Below are 6,791 nucleotides of genomic sequence, written 5' to 3' on the forward strand. Positions count from 1 at the left end.
AACTTTTACAAATTGTCTTAGTTAGTCCTGGTGTCTGTGTCAGTGATTCTTTTAGGTTTGGACCTTGACCGAGAGAATTTCCAGTCGGTCTCTCGTCTCTCGTCTTCGGACAGAAGTTCCAGATGATCCGATGGCTGGGGTCTTAGGCTGTGTGCCCCCAGGGGCCCTGGTCGATTAGTTGTGGGGATCGCCTGGAAGGGCGCGGTGACCCACTGTGCTGTGGGGGCCTCCATCCTTCCCCCTCCCGCCTCACCCTCCAGGCGATCCCAATTCATTCCGGGCTGACAGTCTCATTGGCAGACGTCGGGCATCACCTAGCGGCCACTGTTACTCTGAAAATGGAGGCCTCAACAGAGGAAGGAAGCTCAGGCCGCCTGCGCACAGCCTGGGGCAACTGTGTCTTCTCCACCGCCCCCGCCCCCACCTCCAAGCTCCCCCCTTCCTTGTTGCCTAGGAAATCGCCACTTTGACGACTGGGCCTGAGTGACCTTTGATCAGGCAGCATCAATCAATGAATCAATCAATCAATCAATGTAAATACAATACAATACGATACAATACAATTGTACGGGCGCGGTGGCTCACGCCTGTCATCCCAGCACTTTGGGAGGCCGAGGCTGGCAGATCACCTGAGGTCGGCAGTTCGAGACAAGACTGACCCACATGGAGAAACCCCGTCTCTACTGAAAATACAAAATTAGCCGGGCGTGGTGGCACATGCCTGTAATCCCAGCTACTCGGGAAGGGAAACGGAGGCAGGAGAATTGCTTGAACCTGGGAGGCGGAGGTCGCAGTGAGGCGAGATGGCGCCATTGCGCTCCAGTCTGAGCAACAAGAGCGGAAGTGCGTCTCCAAAAAAAAAAAAAAAAAAACCAAGAAAACAAACCAAAAAGCAAGCAAGCAAGCAAGCAAGCAAGCAAGCAAGCAAACAAACAAACAAAAAAAACACCTTTCTCTGTGAAACTGCTTTTGTCGTGTGTGTATTCGTCTCGCAGAGTTAAACCTTTCTTTTTACTCAGCAGGTTGGAAGGGTTTTTTGGTTGAATCTCTCTGTGTACATTTCGGAGACCCTTGTGTCGTATGGTGAAAAAATCTTATGTTTTCAGATAAAAACGAGAGAGAAGGTCTTCATGAAACAGCTTTGTGACGTGTGGATTCATCATACCGAGTTAAAACTGCCTTTGGATTCAGCAGTTTGGAAGCAGAATGGACATTTGGGAGCCCATTGGGGCCTGTTGTGAAAAACCGAGTATCCCCACCAGAGAAATAGAAAGAAGCTCTCTATGATACTGCTTTGTGATGTGTGGATTCATGGCACCGAATTACAACTAATTTTTGATTGAGGAGGTTTGAAGCACTCTTTCTGTAGAATCCGCGAGTATACCTTTGGGAGCCCACTGAGGCCTAGTGTGAAAAACCGAATATCCCCAAATAAAAACTAGAAAGAAGCTGTCTCTGAAACTGCTTTGTCGTGTGTGGATTCATCTCACAGAGTGAAACCTTTCTTTTGATATACCAGGTTGGAAGCGGCCCTTTTGTAGAATCTGCAAAAGGACATTTGGGAGCTATTCGAGGCCTAGGGTGAAAACCAGGAAACTGTAGATAAAAACTAACAAGAAGCTATCTGTAAAACTGCTTTTTAGCGATGTGTAGATTCCTCTTACTGAGTTAAACCTTTCTGTTGATTCAGCAGATTGGAAGCATTTTGTTGTTGTTGCTGTTGTTGTTGTTGTTGTTGTTGTTGTTGTTGTTGTTGTTGTAGTAGTATTTTTTTCTTAATATTTTTATTTTTTTTAAGACAGACTCTCACTCTGTCCCCCAGGCTGGAGTGCAGTGACACCATCTCGGCTCACTGCAACCTCTGCCTTCCAGTTGAAGGGATTCTCCTGCCTCAGCCTCCCAAGTAGTTGGGATTACAGGCACCCGCTACCAAGCCCGGCAAATTTTTTGTGTTCTTGGTAGAGATGGGGTTTCACCGTTTTGGCCAGGCTGGTCTCGAACTCCTGACCTCAGGTGATCCACCCGCCTCTGCCTCCCAAAATGCTGGGATGACAGGCGTGAGCCGCTGCACGCGGCCGATTGGAAGCAGTTCTTTGCAGAATCTTCGAAGGGACATTTGGGAGCCCTTTGTGGCTCCTGGTGAAAGTGAACATCCCCAGAGGAAAAGGAGAAAAACTGCTGCTGGTGAAACTGCTTTTTGACGTGTGGATTCACCTCGAACGGATAATTCTTTTGAACCAGGAGGTTGGAAACACGCTTTCCGTAGAATCTGTGAGGGGACATTTGGAAACCCATTGAGGCCTACGTTGGAAAACAGACTATCCACAGATTAAAACCAGAGAGAGGCTATCTGTCACATTGATTTGTGATGCGTAGATTGATCTCTTAGCGATACACCATTCTTTGGATTCATCAGGTTAGAAACACTTTTTTTGGGCAGTCTCTCTGAATGGATTTTTGGGAGTCCCTTTAGGCCTATGGTGAATCACCGAATATTCCCAGATGAAAAATAGAAAGAATGTATTTGAGAAACTGCTTTGCGATGTGTGGACTCATCCTAAAGAGTTACACCTTTCTTTTGATTAGGCAGGTTGGAGACACTCTCTTTGTAGAGATTCCAAAGGGACATCTGGGAGCCCTTGAGGCCTACGGTGAAAAACTGAATATCCCCAGACAAAGACCAGAGAGAATATGTCATTGAAACGGCTTCGTGATGTCTGGGAGCTCTCTCTCTCTCTCTCTCTCTCTCTCCCCCCCCCCCGCTTGTCTCTCTCCCTGTGTCCCTGTGTCTGTCTTCTGTCTTACTCTCTTTCTCTGCCTGTCCTTCTGTCTGTTGGTCTCTCTCTCTCTCTCTCTCTCTCTCTCTCTCTCTCTCTTCCCCCCCGTCTGTTTCTCTCTCTCTCTCTCTGTCTGTCTGTCTCTCTCTCTCTCTCTCTCTCTCTCTCTCTCTCTCTGTTTCTCACTGTCTCTCTCTGTCCGTCTCAAAAAAAAAAAAAAAAAAGGATAGATACATGCATGCATGCATGCATACATACATACATACATGCATACATGCATACGTACAATTAAAAATTTGAAATAAAATAAAAGGAATAACTAGGCCCGGCGCGGTGGCTCAAGCCTGTCATCCCAGCACTTTGGGACGCCGAGGGTGGTGGATCGCTGGATCACGAGGTGGTCAGACCAGCAGGGCCAGTATGGTGAAACCCCGTCCGTCTCTAGTCAAAATACCAAAAATTAGCCGGGCATGGTCGTGCGCGTCTGTAATCTCAGCTACTCGGGAGGCCGAGCTGAGGCAGGAGAATCACTTGAACCTGGGAGGCGGAGGTTGCAGTGAGCCGAGATCGCGCCACTGTACACCAGCCTGGGCGAGAGAGGGAGACAACCTCTCAAACAATTAAAAATAAAAGTAAAAATGAAAGTAAAATTAAAAATTAAAAAAAAAAAAGAAAAGGAAAATGAAATAATTAAAAAGTGAGTTTCCGGGAAAAGAGGGAAGAAGAAAAAAAAAGAAAAAAGAAAACAGTCCCACAGTGACATAAACACATGCCTCTCGCCTTTCGAGGCGTCAGTGATGCTACGAATGATGCGCAATTTTTTTTTTTAACTTCCTTTTATTTTATTATCATTTATTGTTTGACACGAGCCTCGGAGGCCCTCCCTCCCTCCCTCCCTCCGTCCCACTCCCTCCCTCCGTCCCACTCCCTCGTTGCCCACACAACTTCAGGAGACAGACCCTGGCTGGGCCAGATTGTTCTTCTCTTTGAGCAGTTGTTTCCCTGACTTTCTTCGTGTCTTTAACCCGTGTGGACTCTTCTGCTCGGATTTCAGAGATGGCAGCTCCACTTCAGGCCTTGTTGTTAGTGGGGGCTTTCCTGATTCTCCCCACATGTAGTGAAAGCAGGTAGATTCGCCTCGCCTCGCCTCGCCTCGCCTCGCCTCGCCTCGCCTCGCCGCCTCCTCCTCCTCTCTCTCTCTCTCTCTCTCTCTCTCTCTCTCTCTCTCGATTGCTCGCTCGCTCGCTCGCGCTCGCGCGCTCTCTCTCTCTCTCTCTCTCTGCTGCTTTCTTGCTTTTTCTTTCTGTCTCTTTCTCTCTTTCTGTCGTGCTTTCTTGCTGTCTTGTTATCTTGCTTTCTTGCTTTGTCTTTCTTCCTGTCTTTCCTCTTTCTTTTTTTTTTCTTTCTTCTCTCGCCTTTCTTTCTCGCTGTCTTTCTCCCTCTCTCTCTCTCTTTCTTCTTTCTTTCTGTCTTTCTTTCTTTCTCTCTCTCTTTCTCTCTCTCTCTTTCTTTCTTTCTTTCTTTCTTTCTTTCTTTCTTTCATTTTTTTTTCTCTCTCTCTCCCCCAGCCTCTGAAAGTGCTGGGATCACAGGCGTCAGCCACCGCGCCTGGCCTATTTGCTTATGTTATGTTACCTTATTTTTTATTTATTCATTTTTATCTGTTTATTCATGTGTATGCATATAAATTTTTTTCTATTTTAATGTAGTTTTATATGTTATACCTATATACAAATGTAAGTACTTATATTGATATTTGTCTTCTCTTCTCTTCTCTTTTCTTCCTTTCTCTCCTTTAGGTTTTCCTTCCTTTCTTTCTTTCTCTGTTTCCTTCTTTATGTTTTCCTGCCTGCCTGCCCGCCCGCCCGCCCGCCCTCCCTCCCTCCCTCCCTCCCTCCCTCCCTCCTTCTCTGTCTGGATTCAGGAAGAGCCTACGCATTCTGTGTCTCCCTGTGTCCTCAACGACCCGCGACCGAGTCCTTGCTTGTTGTTTCTCCCACCGAGATGCCTCTCCGAACATCCACACGCCGTGGGTTGTCTTCTGACTGTGTCGCGGTCCATGCAGAGACAGGGTTTGGGGACCGTTTCTGTGGGGTTGGGGTACAGGGGCTGCGTTTTCGGCCTCGGGATAGCGTCTCTCGACTCACGGTTTCGGTTTTGCGGTCCGCGGGCCGGCCTGCCATCCGGATCTGTCTTGGTGACGTTCGCGACGGTTGTCGGACTCCATCTGGCGGCCGCTTTTATATCGTTCCCTTGGCTTCCGGAGCTGCGGTGGCAGCTGCCGAGGGAGGGGACCGTCCCCGCTGTGAGCTAGGCAGAGCTCCGGAAAGACCGCGGTCGTCAGCCGGGCTGTCCCGGTCGCGCCAGAGCTCTGGCGCGTCACTTGTGAGTCAGAGCTCAGGCGTGCAGGCTTATGTGGGGAGAGGTTGTCGCTGCGCTTTCGGGCCAGAGCCGGGTGTGGGGCTGCCGGGGTTGGTCGACCAGCACGCCGCGGCTCCCGAGGCCTGACCCGCGACCCGCGGGGACCCACCGGGCTTGGGGCGGGAGGCTGGGGACACCCTTCCCGGCCCGGTCGCGGGCCCGCGCGCATCCTGGCCGTCTGAGGCAGCGGCCGAATTTTTTCTCCAAGTCCCCGTGGGGAGCCGGGGACCGTCCTGCCTCGTCCCCCGGGTGCCGGGGAGCGGTCCCTCTGCCGTGACCTGTTGTTTGCAAGTCCCCGTGGGGAGTCGGAGAGCGCTCCCTGAGCGCGCGTGCGGCCCGAGAGGTCACACCTGGCCGGCCTTCGGTCCCTCGTGTGTCCCGGTCGTACGAGGGGACGGCCGAAAACGCTTCCGAGTCTCGCTCTGGAGACTCGGGCCGGCCCCTGCGTGGCACGGGTGGCCGGGAGGACGTCCCTGGCCCGGCGCTGCTCCGGCGTGTGTCCTGGGGTCGACCAGAGGGCCCTGGGTGCTCCGTGTCTGGCTGCGATGGTGGCGATTTTGGGGACAGATGCCCGTGTCGCGGGTTCCCTGGGCCGGCGGCGTGGTCGGTGACTCGACCTCCTGTCTCCTGGGGAGGTATATGTTTCACTCCGAGCCGGCATTTTGGGCCACCGGGTTATTGCTGACACGCTGTCCTCTGGCGACCTGTCGCTGGAGAGGTTGGGTCTCTTGGATGCGTCGCGGGTCTTCGGCCTCCCGGTGACCCGGCTAGCCGGCCCTGCTCGTGCTTGAGCCGCCTGCTGGGGCCCGTGTGCCCGGTCTCTCATGCATCCGAGCGTCCCAGCTCCCGGTGCCGCCTTGGGTCCGGGTCTCTGACCCACCTGGGGGCGGCGGGGAAGGTGGCGCGGGCTTACCGTGCCACCGTGCGCTCCCCGCTGCGGGCACCTGGGGCGGCCGTGACAACCCCACTCCCGCTGGCTCCGTGCCGTGCGTGTCAGGCATTCCTCGTCTCTGCCGGGTTGTCTGCCGCCCCTGTCCTGGGGCTGGGGATGGCCAGGCTGATCTGCTCGCTGGCCTCTGGGGAGGCTGTGGCTGGCCGGCCGACCCTGCTCCGGGGATGCTTTCCCTGATCGATGTGGTGATGTCACGCTCTCCCGGGCCGGGACCGAGCCGCGACGGGCGAGGGGCGGGCATTCGTGGTGAATGAGACCCGTTCTTCTCGTCCCGCCCGCGGGGTTTCCCCCGTCTCCCATCCCCGCCTGTGGGCGGTGCGTTGGGAGGCACTGGGGTGCGGAACCCGGCCCGACCTCGCTGTCCCGACCCCGCCGCCTGCCTCGTGGCGTCCGGCGTGGGTCGGCGGGGGTCCTCTGACGCAGCAGGCACCCCTCGCTTTCGCCTCTTGTGGTCGTCGCCTCGTGGGCCGCCCCCCTCCGCGGCGGTGGGGGTGCTGTCCCGCTGGCCCGCCGTGCTGCCCTCTCGGGTATTGCACGAGCGCTGGCTCCGCCTGGGCCTTTGCGGTGCTCCTGGAGCGCCCCGGGCTGTCTCTCAGGTGCCCGAGGCCGAGCGGTGGTGTGTCGCTCCCGCCCCCAGCGCC

This window comes from Macaca fascicularis, chromosome 10, assembly GCF_037993035.2.
Source record: "Macaca fascicularis isolate 582-1 chromosome 10, T2T-MFA8v1.1".
Taxonomy (NCBI): Eukaryota; Metazoa; Chordata; class Mammalia; order Primates; family Cercopithecidae; genus Macaca; species Macaca fascicularis.